Source organism: Haliotis asinina, chromosome 7 (genome assembly GCF_037392515.1).
Source record: "Haliotis asinina isolate JCU_RB_2024 chromosome 7, JCU_Hal_asi_v2, whole genome shotgun sequence".
In the NCBI taxonomy this organism is placed as follows: Eukaryota; Metazoa; Mollusca; class Gastropoda; order Lepetellida; family Haliotidae; genus Haliotis; species Haliotis asinina.
In genome coordinates, this window is record NC_090286.1 from 34697952 (window position 1) to 34719747 (window position 21796).

The window sequence follows — 21796 nt, forward strand, 5'->3', positions numbered from 1 at the left end:
CATGACATAATCATGTGCGTCGGTGTGAACACAATCATACATGAGATAATCATGTGCGTCGGTGTGAACACAATCATACATGACATGATCATGTGCGTCGGTATGAACACAATCATACATGAGATAATCATGTGCGTCGGTGTGAACACAATCATACATGACATAATCATGTGCGTCGGTATGAACACAATCATACATGAGATAATCATGTGCGTCGGTGTGAACACAATCATACATGACATGATCATGTGCGTCGGTATGAACACAATCATACATGAGATAATCATGTGCGTCGGTATGAACACAATCATACATGACATAATCATGTGCGTCGGTGTGAACACAATCATACATGACATAATCATGTGCGTCGGTGTGAACACAATCATACATGACATGATCATGTGCGTCGGTATGAACACAATCATGCATGACGTGTTTTTTCAGGTCCTCGAACACTCCATCTTAGTAAAATTGGGGGTGTCATCTGCATGCATCCACAAATATATCATCATTATTGGTGAACAGAAACACCCAGTCCTTTTCAAATATATACAGTCTAAGTATTAACCACGCAGTTGGAGTCAAAATGTATTATGTTCAGAAACTAGTTACATAACAAACTATGGAAGTTGACCCTAAGGTATTGTGTGTAATACACGCACTAACCTCGGTTATCCTGGGATTGGGTGTGAAATACATATATTAGGTTAGCCTTGGTTATGGAGTAGGATGTACATGTTATCATTTGGTATGCTGTGTAATACATGGGTTTGCCTTGGTTATGGTGTAGGATGTACATGTTATCATTTGGTATGCAGTGTAATACATGGGTTGACCTTGGTTATGGTGTAGGATGCACTTGCCAATTTTGGGCATAGTTTGTGTCACATAAGTAAGAACTAAATATTTGTTGTAACTATTATTGTTGTTATTAACAGAGAATACCTTGTCTACTACTTTGATACCCGCAGAAATATTATGCCTGATTGCGAACGTTCTTCAAATGCAGTCTGTAAGCATTAGCAGAATAGATTAGGATATTTATATAGCGTTCATATCCACGTACTAATGCATGTTCAAGACGCTGTTATTTGTCCCTCGATCACTGGATGTCAAAACAGCACATCGTATTTCAATCTCAACTCCCTGGGAGTATACAACTTGGCGCAGCGAGTTTATTGAGGCTCTCTCTCATCCTAACGAGGTACCCATTCACAGCTGGGTGGTGGACTGGGACACATAGTCACAGTACTTTGTCCAAGTTCACTGCACGTTGCTATACCAACGGATACCAGTTTTGCGTATTGTACACTATATATATTTACTTAAAATAACTTTCCGTCTTCCTTAAACGGAAAATGTTCATTACTATTGCTGTGTTCTATAACTTTCTAATGCAGTATATCAAATCCTTCAGAAGGGAAAGTCTCAGCGTCCAGCCTACCCAGGCTTGACTTCACAGAAATGCTATTGTTTCACAAGCAGTAGGCATTGTCAAAATGAGAAATTACCCTGCCTTCAGGAATTGCAGCATCAGTTGTAAACAACGTTGACATTTCTATCAACCATCGAAGTGACCCCTAGTGGTAATTATCTTAGTGCAAATGGTTTGGACAAATGTGACCCCTAGTGGTAATTATCTTAGTGCAAATGGTTTGGACAAATGTGACCCCTAGTGGTAATTATCTTAGTGCAAATGGTTTGGCTACGTTGTAAGAACAACGTCTTTGAAGTAAACGTGGTGTACGCTTTGGTGTCAACGATTGTCCGAACGAGAACCTCAACACTAGCAGCTTCATCTTCTCATTAAAATCAAGTACTCAAAAATGCTATGAAATGGTTCAAACCATAACTTTCCATCTTCTTTAAAAATGAATTTCTATTCAACTCCTAGAAAATGAGAAAATAACAAACAAGATTCCCATGCCCACTAATAGATGTCTGGAAAGTCTCATTGCTGTAGTGTGCCGACGAACATGACACTTATCGATATCACAGAAGCAACATTGGTTACACGCTTGTCAAACTGGGCATTACAGAACCAGTGATCATGACAATTTGTCGTTGTTTTAACCACAAAGCATCGGTTACACCCTACTAGTCAGTGATGCATGATCAGTTATGACATTTAATATTAGAAGTAACTTAGGAAATGAAACTTGTCCTTCCGATTCATCGATCGATAAGTAAGTGTTCCCGTTTGGAAGTCGTCACCACCACCACCGAGGCCGCCGACACCGTTTGGCTGCAAAACCGCGACGTTCATTTCCATACTCAGTGGGTCCAACAGTAAGGATATATATCCTTAACGGATGTTGAAATCAGGCGATACATATATCACCAACATGGTAGTTTAGTAATACAGAATGTTACACTCAGATTGGTCTTAATTACAAAAGATTGCGGTGGTATTTGTGCAACGTGTGGGATTATCCCCCCAAAGATTATATTACATGTTCTTAGTCCTATCAATGCCGTGTGGACGGTGGTATAAAACCGAAGGACATAATATCACTTTTGAGACTCATCACAACTAAATTCAGTTGTTTGTTGCGATTATTTCATCCAAAACATCTCCTTCCTGAGCAGATAATACAACTTAGGTACTAGTCATCCTATACCCTCACAGAGAATTTGTCACATCTCGCAAGCTCAATAGACGGGGGTATCAGCCTAAATACAAATGGATTGATTCGTCACGGTTGTCTTGATGCGCTTAAGTCCCAAACGTAAAATTGCAGGTCTGTCGTATCTGTTGAAATGTACAAACCAAATTGAATGATACTTTTCTCATAAAACAAAATTCACAGGACACCCAAAAATATTGTTAGGTGCTTAGTGGATGTTTTATATTTGAATGGAATTGTTCGATTGAATTATACTCACAGATTCATCTTGGCAGGGAAAAATAGCTCATAAAAATATGTGGAGTCACCACTGAAAATCAACGACGGTGACATGGGTAAGGAACACACTTGTACACGACATATTACTAAATTATGCAAAATCTAATTCTCAATACAGCTAAATATTTTATGATCCTTTATGATTTCGTTACCTTCGTTCTTGCGACTGATGCAGACTGTGATGAGATCACTCACAAAGTTTAATAGATGAGTTATTCTCTTTTAAAATGTAACATAATTATCATTAAATCGGGTCTTATTGGGAAAACTGAGAAATGAAAGGTGACTTAATTGAATGTTCTCCCTTGTGGAGATGAATGATCAGAGTGTGTTAGTTTATCACCAATTAACAAATGAAGAAACAAAAGACAAGCATGAGGACTTTGACCAGTTCTGTTTCATCATTTATGGATTTCATCAAGCCCGAAACCTGTTGTATTGATAGAACCATCAATGTATTCATGAAGCCTGGCCACATAATCTAAGCTGACTGCTGCTAAATGAACAGAGATTGGTAAACAATGCATCCTACAAGTCTTCTAAACCACGCTTCTCCGTCTCACTATATTGACTGATATTCGCAAAGAAAACTTTGATGCAGTCATGGAAATGCACTGATGCATTATTGATTACGTTTGTGTAGATGGAAATGACAATATTTCAGATTTCAAGACAAGATTTCACCAAGATCCACTCCATTGAAATCGCACATAAGAACTACTCCGAAATGTTGATTTCTCATTCTTGGACCAGCGGATGATTATTCAGTTTATGAAGAATGCTTCACTTCGCATCACGCAGCAGTATAGTTGCTGTATGACGTCCGAATTTACATGCCAGAATCTGACCAGATTCCACTATTGATATTGTACAACGAACACCGTCGGCGAGACACTACGACCTGCCCCGAGACCGACCATTCCATCCATTAAGCCCCATTGCAGGACTATATAGTTGATAAAAGTTTACGGGCACCAAATCCTGAATCCCTGCGATGTTACAATGCATATGAGCTTGGGTAATAGCATGTCATAATAAAGCAAATAGTTCACTGACAAACTCTGCCAAACCAAGAGTTATAGCCAATAACGTTATGCTAGTTTGAAATTTCCTACTAGGTGTGTTGCTTCCGTATCATCAGTCACCAAAAACAGTTTAATGTCTCAGTCAAAACAATGTTGAAAATATTGTCTGAATACCTGCTTCAGTTCCCATACGTCAGATTCGTGTCCGTCCCTCGCAACATTTCAGGACAATGCTGTTTTTCACATATAATTTGCCCGTTACTAATTCAAGAGATTGTACCTGTGAGGAGTTATAGCACTGCTTAATAACTGTTGTATCCTCATGATCCGTTCGACAACCTGTCATGCCTGAATACACCTGCACATACCACCGACGTCGTTGGTATGCAGAAGGACACACCCTTCTGTCGTCACCAGTCTTAAGAGTGAACAGTTTACTGTCTTATTTTCCTCTGAGATTAACTCTTTAATGGCCTTCATACTGCAGATTGATGTTGTGGATGGTGTTAGAATCACGACTGACCATCACCTAAATGGGATGCGTACGTGCACGCTTGCTTCTTTCTTCCCGAAAGAGATCCCAGGGCAATCCCCATTGAGATTATCGATATCACTGTGTTTCATATTTAAATACCCAGCATCAGGAGTTTGTTGGTATACGCGTCATGATATTGAAGTCACTTGATTGGGTTCTGTAAACGATGGCATCTGAAGAGATGTCCCTATTATCAGGACCACCCATCCAGGTATACATGATAACATGGAATCAAGCCATTAGCCGAGTGTAGACATTATTGCTAAAATGAACGAAAAGGATATTTAATCTTAGATAAGAAATGTGAAAATGTCTCGACAGTTTGGAGACTTGACGGCTTGGGATAATTTCAGTCACCGTGAGGAATGAGAATCAGGAATATACACGTTTGCAAACGGTCAGTACCTCAATGCAGACTAGAGCTCACCACCACCCACTGTTCCTCCCTCCTCCCTCACACACATACACGCGCACGCACGCACACACAAACGCACACACATGCACACACTTCATACACACACATCAAAGCAAAAAGTCTTAAAATCAGTATTGTCAGGAATGTGTTGCTAACAACTAGGGTGCCAATGGTTGGGATAATAAAAATACACACAGAAAAACATGAAAATATCACTAACTGTTGTGTTTTCACTAAGTTGCATCGAATCACACTCTCAATGACATCGCGTATTCATCAATCACAGTTTCACGAAGTATGAATTGTTAAAGGATTCACAAATATCAATCATCAAGACAAAATAATTTTACACAGTACTACTGAACTTTGGATTTCTTTGCTTGAAGAACCCAGACTTAAACTTGTATGCTTAATGCTATTTATGATATCATGTACATTGTACTTTTGCAATCATGTTATAAAAGTGCAAATCACATATATTTTGTCTGTAAGGGCATAAATATATATGTTCAAACCAAATTTTAATATTACAATTTATCAAACGCACTGACGCTTGCATACACCTTAAATCGTACGCCTGTTGCATTGTAGATACAGACTATAGCCATTGAATAAAGGCTCACGCTTAATGCATCTCTCCCCTAGTCAGGCCCCCCTAAGTAATTGAAGGAATTACAGCAAATTTGAAGGAATTGCATCTCAAATGTAAACAAACGCAGCCCACTCGCGAAACAATTGCAGCGATATCGGTAGTTTAGCGGTAATAACAGAAAAACATCGGCCCTATCGGAAGCAATGTCGGTAATACTGGAAACACGATCGGCCATCTTCGGAGATTTTTCGGTCGCGAGCGGAAACTCACGCAGCAAAACATGGCGTCGTTGGAAGAAGCGCCCGTCTCGGTGAGATTTGTTTTTGTTCCTACTATTACATTTTTATACTTATCCATCTTTGTCCACCCGCGTTGAATGCGTTTTAGGTATGAGGTGTTGTCGGGGCAAAAGCTTATGTTTTTAGGAAAAGATTGTCACTGCAGAAGAGTGTCACAAGTCATGCCCCTGGAGATTGTTTACATCTGAACATCGAAGTCGTGCCGATGATTACGAACATCATGAACGTGCGCCATGAAGACGTTTATGAGCCATAACTTTTCTTGCTACGAAGTGCAGTTGACAAATTTAAACACATTTTACAAAAAAATGATGTTATATCTGGCGCACGTTCGTAATCATCGGCACGACTTCGATGTTCAGATGTAAACAATCTCCAGGGGCATGACTTGTGACACTCTCCTAGAGTGACTATCTTTTCCTAAAAACATAAGCTTTTGCCCCGACAACACCTCATACCTAAACGCATTCAACACGGGTGGTCAAAGATAGATAAGTATAAAAATGTAATAGTAGAAACTAAAAACAAATCTCACCGAGACGGGCGCTTCTTCCAACGACGCCATGTTTTGCTGCGTGAGTTTCCGCTCGCGACCGAAAAATCTCCGAAGATGGCCGATCGTGTTTCCAGTATTACCGACATTGCTTCCGATAGGGCCGATGTATTTCTGTTATTACCGCTAAATTACGGATATCGCTGCAATTGTTTCGCGAGTGGGCTGCGTTTGTTTACATTTGAGATGCAATTCCTTCAAATTTGCTGTAATTCCTTCAATTCCTTAGGGGGGCCTGCTAGTGCAATGTTTTTTAACAAGAGCTTTTTGGTTAGACTCTGTGAGAATGAACCGTCTACCTTTTACCACATTGACTTCGAGGTGTAAAAAAGCCAACAAGTCTTACCAGACAAGGCCAAACAACGTTCGACTACCTATTAAGCAATATGGGTGTCGGTCACTTCAACGTCTCTTAAACCGTCGGTGAGGTGAAGAAAATCTTTACCTCCACGCAATTAACCGATTCGTCAGTGCATTGAAGGATTTATATGTCTGTGAGTGAGATATTAGTTTAGGTATGCAGATACGCATTATCCTGAGAGTGCAAAGCTGCGTTCACTGTCAAGTGTTTCAAGAAAATATATTTCATAGCTATTTTTATCCGGCGCTCATGTTTGTTCTTTTGATAATATGGATCCAAGACTACGCATATTACCGTATGGGCACCTAGCCGTCGAGTATTATTCCATGGAATCTTACTCTTCAATATTATCCTATGGAATCCTATATTTCAAATAGTATCCTATGGTATCCCGAACTTTGAATATTACCCAGTGGAATAATTTCGTATACTTTGTGGTATTGTCTGACAAAATGCCTACCCTTTTAGCTTTTGTCATCTGCATTCCACATGGAACTGGTTTTCTTTCAGCGTTGGACAGACACACGTTGGCATCTCGTGGCACTTAATTAACACATGGAAGTGTATGATTAATTTAACGTGATGAAGACATTAACAATTATCTTCACATTTCTTGGATGTCCTCTGTGTCTTTTTGTCGGTCGTAATGTCTTAACACCAAAATGATGAGAGGACTTGTAGGTCACACGAACAAACAAGTGAAATTACACATAAGTTATTTTTCACTGACAACTTGTTTATTCTGATCTAACGGTGCTTGGTATTGTATTTCGGAAATATCCAGGCGTTTCGTCGAGTCGAAGGTTGTTCAAAGAGACGTATGTCACAAACGTTTCCTGAAACCCAGAAGCACGTGCGTTTGCTGGAAGGCCAACTACAATAAACATGCTCATCTTCAATGTTGTTCTTTCATCATTGACAAGGACACATGCATCCTTGACAAGAGAAGAAGTCGGTAAATATGCACGTCAATACTTGAGAACAACCTTTATTTTCTTAAGAAGCGGATTACTTCGAAAGAGCAGTGACAATTAATGGTCACCTTAAGTCTATATCAATGGAAATTAGGATGTTGAAAGTTGTTTTTAATTATTTATTTGAAACTGGCCACGGCACCTAAACATGTAGTGTCCCCACCGGTGTCACCAGCAATCAACTCTAATGCACTGCTTGGGCGCAGAAGAATACTATTTTCAGAAGCGCAGTATCTGCTCACTGTAAACAGAAGCAGGTTTTCTTCGCGACTAGTGTTTCATCGTGCTGGTTTTAGGCCGTCGGTCAGGTTTTAAAGAGATTCATACCACTCTCACTTATGTTCAACACACCAATATATATTGACCTGTTCTACTCCGAGGTAAAATCAATAACTAAATTAAAATATATTCAATCCCTGTTGTACTAAACCTCATTCAGAACATCATGATCGAATACTAGTAACATTAACGATCTCACTCCAAACCATTACAAAGTGTGGACTATTAGTTCAGTTCAATTTCTGCTCATTTGTGTGAGTGTAGTGTGCTTATGTGTAATGGCTCTTCACAATATCAGTGATCTAACTTTGGAACAGATATAATCCACCTTTTGCACTATCATCGCTTTGAGGAACTGTAACTAAATCGTCTGTGTTTCTCGATGTAACCATTTTGAGTGGCATCTGAATATGCTGTAAGGTAAATGCAATGTAAATGTAAAACCGAAGGGTTGGTAAAAACGTTTTAATAAACCACCTACGTTTTACTTTCTATTGCATGCAGCGATCAGAAAACGCCTGTCTATGAAAGTGGCACACAGTCTTCTTGTCTAGACGTTCGGAATAAATTGGATAGTAATACACAGCCTCGGGTTATTTAGCCACAAACCGTCTTTGCTTGTTAGTATCACCAGATGGTTATTTGACTGGCCTACATGTTGAGTGGAATCGGAAAAAGATGTAAGCTGAATGCAATGTAAAATTGGGTGAAAACGTTCGAGTAAAACGTGTTTTTTTCTACAGCATGGAGCGATCAGAAAACGCCGGTCTGTCGAAGTGGCATAATTCTTGCAATTGCTTGTCTAGACGTTCATGATAAATTTGATAATGAAACAGATCCTTAGGTTATTTAGTCACAAACTGTCTTTGCTTTTAAGTATCACCAGGGTGCTCTTTGACTGACCTTTCAAGACCAGATAATGGGAGTCGGGTGGTAACTACACGGTACATCTTTCAACATCAGACACAGCCTCGGGTTATTTAGCCACATACCGTCTTTGCTTGTTAGTATCACCAGAGGGTTATTTGACTGGCCTACATGTTGAGTGGAATCGGAAAAAGATGTAAGCTGAATGCAATGTAAAATTGGGTGAAAACGTTCGAGTAAAACGTGTTTTTTTCTACAGCATGGAGCGATCAGAAAACGCCGGTCTGTCGAAGTGGCATAATTCTTGCAATTGCTTGTCTAGACGTTCATGATAAATTTGATAATGAAACAGATCCTTAGGTTATTTAGTCACAAACTGTCTTTGCTTTTAAGTATCACCAGGGTGCTCTTTGACTGACCTTTCAAGACCAGATAATGGGAGTCGGATGGTAACTACACGGTACATCTTTCAACATCAGATGTCAGTTAACATTAATGCAGGTGACCACACCTTATGAGACACCCTAGCATTAACGAAGGTGGACAAGCAGTGACAGCAAGTCCCCGAAGACAACATCCAGTTTCCCTGGATCGATGCACGTGTGTTGAAAGTGGCAGTCTAGAGTAGTCTCCATTCACACTGATCTCATAAAAAAATGCCTCCTTTTGAACGAGAACACCTTTATATGTCTTTTTCAGTGAAGACCCATTTCGCTAAATATCTTTTGTGAATCAATCCATATTTCTTTGTGTACATGCACAATTCAGCAACTCAACTTTGCAGCTACAGCATGGTGCATTATCCATGCTAAAGTGCTTCTCAGATGTGCACGGTTAGAGTTTCCCATATTAAACTAACAGCTGATCAGCTGATCGACTCATGTTTATTATTTTTCTTAATAAACCTTTGTTACTCTATGAACCTGACAACAAGTTCAATATAAATCTCAAAACCAATTTACTGTTTTGATTGGTAATTTTTAGTCTACGTTACTGTGAGGCAATCGAGATTTCGTGAAAAGTGTTGAGTGTGTCTAGATTTGATTTCAATGGGCGTCTTTGAACTGTAAATCCCCAGCCCTTTAAGTGGCCACTCCGTAATCTAAAAACCCGTCATTTATTACGCTAAAACTGTTTCTCTCTGTTCTTGCAGGAAATATATTGCCCATTCCCAACCTGCTGACCTCATATAAACTGGAAAAAGATTTCATACCCTTATTTCCATCGATATTTTCCCTCATCGTATTCAGTTTTTACCTCCTTACCTTTCTAGGTAGTAAGTGTTGGTGCCTCGCTCTAAGACCATATGTTTAACGCCAGGTGGGACACGTTCAGTGATGCTTCTATGTACTGATGCCTTGAAGTCATACAACTAAACGTACCTTAGGGTTTGGGGGCTTTTTTGCCTTGATTTGTTGCTTTGTTTTGTTTAAAGTTATTGGTTTTTTTTCAGTTTATTGTTCTTTAATGTATTGATGTATTGTGGTTTTATTGGATCTATTTTCTTCCCGGGGGTACTTTTCCTGCTTCTTTTTTTGTTTAGGGTGGGGGGATTGGGGGTGGGCTAGAGTTGCTATACATTCGGAGAATACATGTAGATACAAATTACGACTATTTGTGAAACTGATGTGCAGTACATTTTTATTCCATATCCCGCTGGTATAGACTGACAAATAACAGACACGGCAATATCTCACTTAGGTCGCTAGTCGCTGTAGACGTGTCGTAAGGATGTTACAAAAAGTTAACTCTTGTATAAAGAATGTCTGTCATACACTCAAAGAATCATCAAGAGTTGATGCCGCCTTCAGATCCCTACTCGGTTATTTAGTCTTTCCCGTCACCAGAACAATCTCGAAGGACGTCTGGAAAGTTTTGATAGACTGGCTCATATGTTGATAATATTAGTTTTGAAAACTGCATTTCAAAAAAGAGGAGGTTACATTGTTTGAACGTCGCTGATTCTGTTTCGTGAGAAACAGTGATGTGAGAGTGAGAAACAGTTATGCAGAATGTAACACTGCAGGCGGTCAGGTTGCTGCAATTATGTATATTAAGCATTGACTGAGATTGGCAGATATGTACTCCAATAAATCCGTGTATATCCGTGTCGACAACACGGCAACTAACCTTTATATATACAGTTAACATTGCCTGTAAGTTCGAGCACGTTCGACCATCGCTATCAACGGAGAATGCTCTAGAACAGTCTCCCGGAAGTAACCAATTAATCAAGGAAGGCAACTCTAGTGCACTTCCTTAAAGCCTGCTGCTAAATTACGAAACGTACTGACCATTTATTGATACGGAATGTGACCCATAATGATTATCACTCCAAATACTAAACGTTGTGACCCAATAATACTGAGTACGTACTTAATAACACAATTTACAGAAAATACACACTCGTAACACACTTTCTGTACTAAATAACTTTTATTCTATGCCATGTCCAGAAATCGTTATCACCCGGTATACTTTTTTCAAATAAATCAAACTAAATAATATTATATCAATTACTATACGTTTGGAATTTTAGGTAGGAACATCACAAGTGTTACATGTGATTGGACAATATGTGAACTCTTCTGTCCTGATAAATTGTCCTTTCAAAGTGAGGGATATGTTTTACAGACTGGAATGGCACACGTTACACAAGGAAAGTCTGACTATGTAGCATCATTCTTTGACTTCGATAGAAAATATCAGTCAGTAACGTCAATTAGTAACGCTAATATTATTGTCAATAACACAGAACACGACAATACTTTGAAATATTCTCCGACATCCGTCTGCAGTAGTTGTTTTGTTTTGTTTTCATTCATCAACCGTTGTTTCTTGTCTTCTTGAACTGGAAAGCACTGAAAATCAATAGATAGGCTGCAGAAAACCTTGCGGTATGTATGCCAAGGTAGTGACATCAGTTCCAATAGCAGAAAACTGTTCAAGAAGAGACAAACCTGGTTGATTATAAGAAGGGAAAACTTGCATTGTTGTTTCACATGAAAACATGACATGACAAAAACAAAATGGTGAAACAGCAGCCATTATTTTGTCAGTTTTGTTCTGAATCGTCGCAGAGAAGCCATCAGTTAAATGGTGCGTATATCCATGCGATTTTGACTAATGGTATGGTGTAGCCAGCGTATGTTTACTAAGCCGCCGGGACATGCTAGCAAATCAAAAGATACTTTATCCTTTCCCGCTCCTTGGCTACACACTAAAATAAACTCATTGGATTGTGAGTGTAGTGCTGAAGGTTTTACCATCGTTTATGCTGGACCTGATGCAAAATTACAATCTGACACCAGTACAAACACGACGGTAGTTGTGTTCTTTTCTTGAATATGACAAGCATTCTTGATTTCACTGACGCTTAAGGCTTGTAACGGGTGCTTCCTCCAATATACTGTCAGTCAGTTGCAGTTCTAGTGTTTATGCATTTGAAACATGTATGTGCAAACAGTATGACAATCACAATGATTTCGCTGTGAGCATTATGACGAGATGGTGTAACGTCATGCAATACCTTATTAAGGTAGCTTCGGCTGCATACTCAATAGAGAGATGAGGATGTCATTTGATGGATACTGATCCAGTGATCGCAGTGCACTTTTCAGACTGCACTCCTTCACTAGCATTTGTTTAATACATTTCCCACAGACTGGTGGAATTAATTGATCTCAGTGTGGAGATCCAGTTTTAACGTAGGATGTTGATCATTATTCTCCCTTGGGGAACAGAAACTCTGACGCAAACTATTAGCTCAGTAAGCAGCTTAAAGAGACGGATATGTGGTTTTCTTAATCATCGATGATGTTTAATTAATATTCTTTGATCCACAATAGACCCAACATGCGCTGTGCGAATGTCAGGGCAAACTGACACACAGCAGGCTAGGTCACTGAGTCTCATCACCAGATCACATTTAATTGACGCAGCGGCATTTACAAGTTGGGACAACCATTTAGTGTAATTCTTTGTTGAAACCCACCTACTCAATGCCTTATCGTGTTGTAATCAACGTCATTACGTCATTATGTTCAATCAAAGATCATGTGAGACAAGGACGCACAATGCTATGGTGAGACCAAAAGTCTGAACCTTTAGAACCTCGCTAGGCCAGGAACACGAATACGACCTATAATTTCTTTGGCTGTCTGGTTTACGCACGCTTTCAATTAGGCTTTAATTTAACTGTCAGACGGCAAACAAGGGATCATAGTTCTCGTGATTGCTTTATGTTGGTTATTTGTTAACAGAATGTATCGGTAGAATTATCAGAGAATGTGTAAAACCTTTCACAATAATCTTCAGCATACAAAATTGCACAACGAATGTTTCTTGAATGTCATACAACTCTAGCCTCGAAATGTCTTCTTTAAAACATCCTCGACATTTTCGATTATTCTTATCATCATTATGTCATGAATAGTTCATTTCATGAACGTTATATTTGTCACCGAGAGAACTAAAGAGAAATTCCTGTCTGTAGTTACACGAATTCTATGTATCTCCAACGCCTACGAATACAATAGCAATATTGCCAGGGTTTTTCTCAAATGGTTGAACATTATATATTCTGTATGCGATCTCTGCTGGAGCGTGTTTTCCTCTTTGACATATTGCTTGTGAGCAGTCTGTCGCCGTTGAAGATGCTAACCCCTTTACGTGAATGCAAGTAATCTGTTTCTAACGAAAGCAATATAAGATATGTTGATATGTCGTATTTGGGGCTTACTTGAGTCTGTAATAGAATACCTGCCCTCTGTCTTCTCTTAGATAGAACAATTGATCATGGTAAGGTATTGAGTTTATTCAACAGACAGCTAATATTACTTTCCAAGAAGGGAGCTCTCAGGATGAATCTGTCTGTAGTTGGTCATCATGACCAATACTTAGATTAAATAAACCCGAATTTGACTTATGCGTTCACTATTCACAAAGGTCGTTATCAAGCGCCCTTGCATCGATCGTTTAGGAAGCAAAGCGTTCTTAATTTATATTGTGCCAACATGTTTTGCTGTTATTTGTGCATCACCCTTGCTTCAAGCTCACAAACTTGAAATTGGCAATAGTGGAAAGACTTTCAATCATTCCCTGTAAGGTGAATGTTAAAAAGACACATCTCCCAGCTGGATGTAATGGCGTTAGAGCTTCTATCTATTTTTTTGTTTCAGAATAATTCAAGAACCCATGGGTATAGTTCCAACACGAGACACACAATGTCGACATTTATAAGAGTTAGTCAGGAATTAAGTAACATTTTCATAACATAGCTCATCAGTGTTACCTAAATAATCACTGTCAGTAATATTACTATAATTGGTAATTCTCCTCTTGTTACACTCTTTATTGATTTCCATAATTGTTACTCAATAACCGCTGGTAAAAACGGGTACTTCCAGCATTATCTGGCCCCAACGCAAACTTCAGTTTTACATTTCGGTAATCGTACCACCAGCTTTAGCTGTCACAAGTGCTTGTTTATTCATATTCTAAAAGCTACAAACATTATTAACTGTCAGTGTTCTAATTGCCTTTTATGTAGGCTATCAAAAATTTCATCTCCAGCATATGCTGTTAACAGATGTCAGTTTTACCTCGAGCATTAGCTGTCAACAATGCTACCTCTAGTACAAATGTCAACATTGTAACTTCTAATATAGGGTGTCTAAAATGCTACCCCCAGTGCAAGAGTCAACACTGTTACCCCTGACAAAGGGTGTCTAATATTGCCATCCAGTATAAACAGTCGTCGACATTGCCTCCAGTACACGTAGCTGTTATCAGTGTTGCAGCCAATGCTAGATGCTACCCGTGTTATAGGTTACATGCATTGGTTACTGCAGTATTAATTGTTAACAATGTCACAAACAGTACTACTTTTCAGCAATGTTATATCCGCCTTTAGTTACATGTATTGTTAACAGCAATATCAACTGTCTTGAATGGTACAGCCACTACTAGCAGTCGCGCATGTTATCTCGTGTATAAGTTACACGTCACTATAATCTCCAGTATAAGTCACATGTACCGTCAGCTGCAGTATCGAACGGTTTGGAATATTACAGCCAGTACTAGAAGTCACCAGTATTATATCCAACCTTACACGTTATGTTAACTGCAGTATTAACTGTCAACAATGCTAAAACCACTATTAGTTCATAATGACTCCACTATTAGCTGTTATCACTCATGTGCTAATCATATGACGTCACCAGTCCCTCTCTTATGGGAGCTGGTTTGTTCAGCTTTCAAAGCCCCGGTAATGACCGATTCTACCATGACTTCAGTACATACTGGATTGTGATTGGTTAATCAAAGTCATTCAGAGGTATATAATCACGTTATATACCTCTGATTTTCCAACACGTTAAGTATTTGTTTAAAATCTGAATAACACGGTAATGGTAGAATGGAGATAAACGCATTGTGTTGGAAAATCAGAGGTATATAACAAACTTATAATAGCTCTAAATTTTGTATTTAAAACCTCACGCTACAGACAATTGTATAATGTGTATAACCTCTAGTCAAAAGGACAGACTGTTATTTCCCAACTTTTTGGGAAATAACAGTCTGTCCTTTTGACTAGAGGTTATACACATTATACAATTGTCTGTATGTGACTGAAAAATGCAGGATCCACATTAAACTTCAACTTACTCACACCTACCCTTGACGCGCCTCGTGTGGCTCTTTAAGTGGATGGTAGCAAGGGTGGAGTGCTTTCACATCTGTGATGTGTCTACGTCTAAGTGTTATCTATGTCCAGCACTCAAACACTTAGGAGTCCACTTATGCCGTATTTTCAAAACGCTTGGTTTTTGAGTGACATAAGGTATAAGCATAAACAGGAGTCACACATATGCATGTACTGTTTACCTTAAATTGTATGCATAATTGTAGCTATACGAACTAAGGGACATTTTACTAATATCTACAGATACTGTTATAGGGGCTGCTTGAGGATTTTCAGAAAAATTCCGTTTGAAGTCGTGCAGAAGACGTTTATGTGAAGTTGTTCAATGCACTCGCCGTCCAGATTTGTCCCTTTTGACACACCATATGACCGTGGGGTCGAACCCCGATTTAAATACATTATGTTCATAGGTTTCTCAAAACCATACCCATGCCCAATCACTTAAGTGCCGAAACATTGAAGCCCGTTCATCACTTTAGTTTTCCTCCGATAACAACGCACGCAATTTGTCATTTGTGTATGACTGGTTAACGGTTTATTAGTATTACCTTATGATTATCACACCTCGCTTGGCAATATCCGGGCTATGTGGTGACTATCAAGAAATTGAAACTGGACAATGCAGTGATCAATATCATGAACATTTGTGCATGCAATTGGGATACAATGACATGTCACCTATTACGAGAAGCACGGGTTGCTGAATACGAATTCTTACGCGGATCTTCACAGGTAAACACCCGTCGACACTAACTGAAACAATCCATCATGTCACGTGGCCAAACTACAACAAGTTTTAAAACAAGCTCGTATATAGTTCCTGGGGACTTTCGGTTAGACAGAATTTATAAAACCCTTGATATGATAGCATGTCTTAAAGCTTTAACAGGGTAATGATACAATGTTTTACCAAAGCTAAACCATGTACAAGAGCTTCATCATCAAATGGTAGATACCTACATTCAAATTCAACAGGACGGCATAGAGTAATGCGTGTGTAAATAACATAAGTAGACACACCGTCCTTTCATCATCGTTATTAATCTAGACACAAAAACACGAGCCATGACAAAGAAACCATCACTTCCATTGTCATATGGAGATTATAATTTCCTTCGTCCTAGCGTTTACCCAGCTCAGTGAATAGATGTTGCTCCAATCATATGTGAACAAGCTCCTCTTACTATCCTCTCAACTATAATCCTACTATTGAAGGTTCTTTTCAACCATCCAACGTGACAGGCAAATTAGCCAGACAATCAACTCCACCTGCCTTATCAACTGTTAGTCTAGACGAACGCAGCTGGGTTTGATGAGGGTGGGAACATTTACAAGACTAGAGTTTTCTATCCTGAATTACACAGCCGTAATTTGCTTTAAAAAGTGAACTTCCTAAGATTAAAAACAATAATTTATCATCTACTACATGTGGCCACTGGTCATGTCTAAGTAGTTCTTAATGGGTTTCATGCATAAATAGTTCAACATGCTGTCTTTTGTTGGGAGGTAATTGCTCCAAAAGTTGAATGGATGCATCTATCAAAATGAACATTTGTGAGTTACTAAACAAAAGAGAACGCTTCATTGCATTTGTTACATCGCTTCAAATAGTATGTATTTTACCTCTTCACGTATTATCTCACTCCAGAGGGGCTGTGAAGTAGTCCTGTGGTGAAGTCTTCCGCGTCTAACGCCAAAGACCTGAGTTCGATTCCCCACATGAGTACAATGTGTGCAACCAATTTCTAGCGTACCCCGTCATGATATTGCTGGAATATTGCCAAATGCAGCATAAAAGCATATCTCATCCCGAAAGGAGAGGAAATGGTGACGTGAGAAAACAATAGCATGTGTATGACAAGATGAAATGTGTATTTTTTTTCAGAATTATATACATTCATTCAGTAGTCTCTTCCACAAGCATATTAAGGTCTTCGCTGGTGTTAAGGTACTGACAACAAATAATATTAACGCCAGTACATGAAACATATTAAGGAATGAACTCTAATCAATACGTTTTCACGTTGTTAGACAAGAATGGATGTGAACAGATAGTACCCTGACAAGACTTCTTTTCAAGCCATAAAATATGGCGAAAGCTGAGAACCCATTCACGTTGCTACAGTCCCGATTCTAAACTGCCATCGATCTTCCCAATCACCATCGCTGGAAACTATCAGAGAGTTTGGTTTATCGCGTAACGTCGCAGTTGGCAATTCATCTTTTTATAACTCTGCCATCTCCAACGCTATGGGTGCTATAAAACAAGCATATATAGTCAAAGATATCCCCCAGCTGATGCCTGTTTCTTGTTAAAGGGATGGATATAGTGTATATTTTAACACATTACACGGACTATCAACACGTGACTATATACACAATGCCGTTTCATGAATACACTGATTCCTGCCTAACGGCGATATAGGGCGCATGCTACTATCTCTGGTCCTGTTGTACCAGAGGTGAATTCAGTCAGTGAAGTTACTTAAATAGCTTTGGGTTCTTTTCAAGAAACAACAATTGAATGTCAGTTATTTTCAGATAAAACAAAACATATGCATGTATACCTTTCAGTGTACCATTCTAATAAGAATATTAAAGTGACACCTCAATCAGGGAAAATTCAAAGGAAGATTCTTGTCTGAGGCCAACAAGGGAGGACTACAGGAAGACTCGCATAAGTATTTCAGAAACAGGGACAATGTGGATCTTTATGACACGAGTGCAATGAAATGACCGCCCGTTTCACGAGGGAGCCGTATGTTCATCTCCATTCGAAGTATCGGGGAGGTGGGGCAGCCTAGTTGTTAAAGCGTCACACCGAAGACCCAGGTTCGATTTCCCGCATAGGTACAATGCGCGAAACCCATTTTTATTGTGTCCCTCGTCGTGACATTGCAGGAATAATGCTAAAGGCGGCATATTGCTAAACTCACTCACACGAAATGGCCCATTGTAAAACCGATAAACATAAACGGTTTAGGAAACGACCGACCACGCCCGCCTGATTGTAACTGTCTCTTCTCAGTTCTAAAACTACATACTGTCGGCAATACATGTAGAGCAGTTCTAATTATTCCTAGGCAAAATCACATCCTGCCTAATCCGCATCAGTCGTCTCTGCATTTTCTCACAAACTGTATCTTTCTTTTCTTTATGTTAATCACATTAGTTTTACACTCAGTGGTACTAACGCATGTTTTACCTACGGCTGAAGGATGGATATCGTTTTCCTCGGGGGCCAAGAACCAGTCTCAAGAAAAGGTTAAAGTTTCACTTGAGGCAAACAAAAAACACTTTTTCATTCTAAATATTCGCGCAAAAGAATTGTTTTCCACGTAAGCTATATCTGTTTTTTTGTGTTTTGTCAATACACCTCTGAATTTCCTCGGAAATCATGAAGCTTTTACGTATGTCGTAATTTACACTGTTTAGCTGCATTGTGGTTGGGTGTCATTTCACAAGTTACACAACTGACAATGTCTATCATGAAATTACTTCCTACGGCACTGCTTTCAGTTTGTCATTATCCAGATTGCTTCATATATTGTATTGGCAAGCATGTTGTTTATGTCATCCATCGGCATCAACACTTATTGTGTCTGTCACACAGATTACATAGAACAGACGGCCGTTTCATGTTTTTCAGCCTCAGATGAAGATACACACGCTATATTCCAAACACTCAAAGGAAACGCTCTGCTGTAATCATCATTGCCAAAGTTGAAGTATTGACATGAACACCTACGATGTCCCATACCGTGGCGATAACTTCCGTTTCACTATTTAGATTAATCTATATTTATTGATTCTGACAAGCTTGGGTCCAGACAATTTTACTCGTAGGCTAGCTGAAACAAAAACACTTATCTAATTGGTATCAGATATCCCTTTTTACATGAAACTTTTTACATATATAAAATACATGGACAGCAAGGCAACCATTTCGACCAACCTTCACCCGAAGCTTTCAGAAGTTGATCTTTGATAAACTACCTTATTACCAAAGTAAGCATAGTCGAACGTTTTTGTCTGATATACCTTTTGAGGTAGACATACAGACCACCTTTGATGAGTTTTGTTATATATTTCACGCACTCATTAAAACACCAGCTTTGTTAAGACATTACACATCGCCATTTTGAAAGTGGTCAAATGTAACATATGGTATGTTTGAGATAACAGTTTTATAGCAAAGTACAATTTGTGGTACTTAAGACGACATGTGTATGAATACGATTTGGGCATCGGTGATTGAGATTATAATCAAATGATCAAACCGTTGGATTATCATTCATGTCTATAAGATATATGTGGAAAACGTGTGATCAAAACTCACGATACTGAATACAAGCCACGGTGTCCGCACATTTGTATTTTTCATGAATGGTCTATCCCGTTTTTGTTCAATGTCTTGTAAAACATGTCCAGCTCCACTTACGCTCTCTCCTCTTATCCTACTCTACCCTTTTCTCACTTTACCATACCGAGTAAAGTTCTCTCAACAGACTCACTACCGACGTAGCTAAACTACAACCTTTCCATCTCACAAATATATGAATGTTTGTCTAAATATTCCCAAATTTATTTATGCATTCTATTCAAATGCCTGTCCAGTTATATTTCAGAAGAGGTTTTATTGAACCGACAAGATTGTGTCGAGATCTCGGGTAAGACGGACAGAACATTCAAGACTGTGTCGAGATCTCGGGTAAGACGGACAGAACATTCAAGATTGTGTCGAGATCTCGCGTAAGACGGACAGAACATTCAAGATTGTGTCGAGATCTCGCGTAAGACGGACAGAACATTCAAGATTGTGTCGAGATCTCGCGTAAGACGGACAGAACATTTAAGATTGTGTCGAGATCTCGCGTAAGATGGACAGAACATTCTGGACTGATACTCCCCGTCATCATCTGGATTTCATAGTCTGTCAGTATCGTTTCCATTTTTAATTTAGACTAAGCTTTGTCACGTGTGAGATGTTCCTGTCTCTGCAGTTTATCATATATCCGACATGGAGAATCTGAAAAGTGTTCTTCAAGTGTCCGAGATACTATGGCCTATTTCCCCTGTTGAGCACATTATTGATATAGGTTAGACTAAGCTTCGCTGAAATTGCTAACTGAGGGAATTGTTAGGAAATATATATAAGGACTAAAGCAGAGCCGCTCTTTACATCTCCAGGTTACATCCAAGGTGCGTGCCAATAAGTCTGGTCAGGGGATCGAATCCAGTTTGGTCTGATCATGTCTCAAGTCTTGTCAGCCGGGGGTCGTTGATGCCACCAAAACGTAAGTGTCCAAGACCAGAATCACTTTGGGAATGCCTTTCAAAAGACTCGTCAAATACGTGATATACACCGTTCAAAGCCACAGTTAAACCATTCTGTCACTCATGTCTACAAAATAGTCACTATGCCAAGATGATATTCCCTACAGAAGACTAATTTGGCAATACACTCAGTGATATGATCTAATACATTGTGGTGGCTGAACGGCAGCTTTGTTTGTCAGCTGTTTAGAACTGCATTTAGCAGTGTCCCGGTTTTATGACGGCGATCTGAAAAATTTCGAGTCTCAACTAAGCAAGCCGCTTACTGACAACAGGAGCATTGATGCACACGAAAGAGATGCGATAAGATGCATCTATCAGGGCAACAAGGCTGATTCAGGTGTTATTAGTTAATAGATGAATTTGAAAAGTTATGTCAAAAAGCAGCCCATGAAGATTCAGAGTGGAATTTCTTAGCAACACATGCTTGCCACAAAAGGTAACTATGATTGTTGTATGAAGCAACTAAAGTGATCGCTTGGTCAGGTTCGCTGACTTGTTGGACTCGCTGAACATGTCATCGGTTCCCATTTGCGCAGATAAATGCCCATGCTGTTGATCACTGGATTATCTGATCCAGACTTGATTCTTTACTGACCGCAACCATATAGCTGGAATATCGGTGTTTTGCTCAAAACTAAACATACTCACTCACTTATAATTCAGTACATGAATGATCCAAGATAAATGCTCATGCTGTTGATCACTGGATTATCTGATCCAGTCTCGATTATTTACAGACCGCAGCCATATATATAGCTGAAATATTGGTGTGTGGAGCAAAACTAAACCCACTCACTCATAATTCAGTACATACGATAAATGATAAAAATTCTCCAACGACTGAATTCGCTGAAATTGACATTTGTTGTTTAGCTTGTGTCTGGGTTGTTAGTGGTATTTTACAGACGTGCCTATATTCATAAACACTTGGCATAACCCAT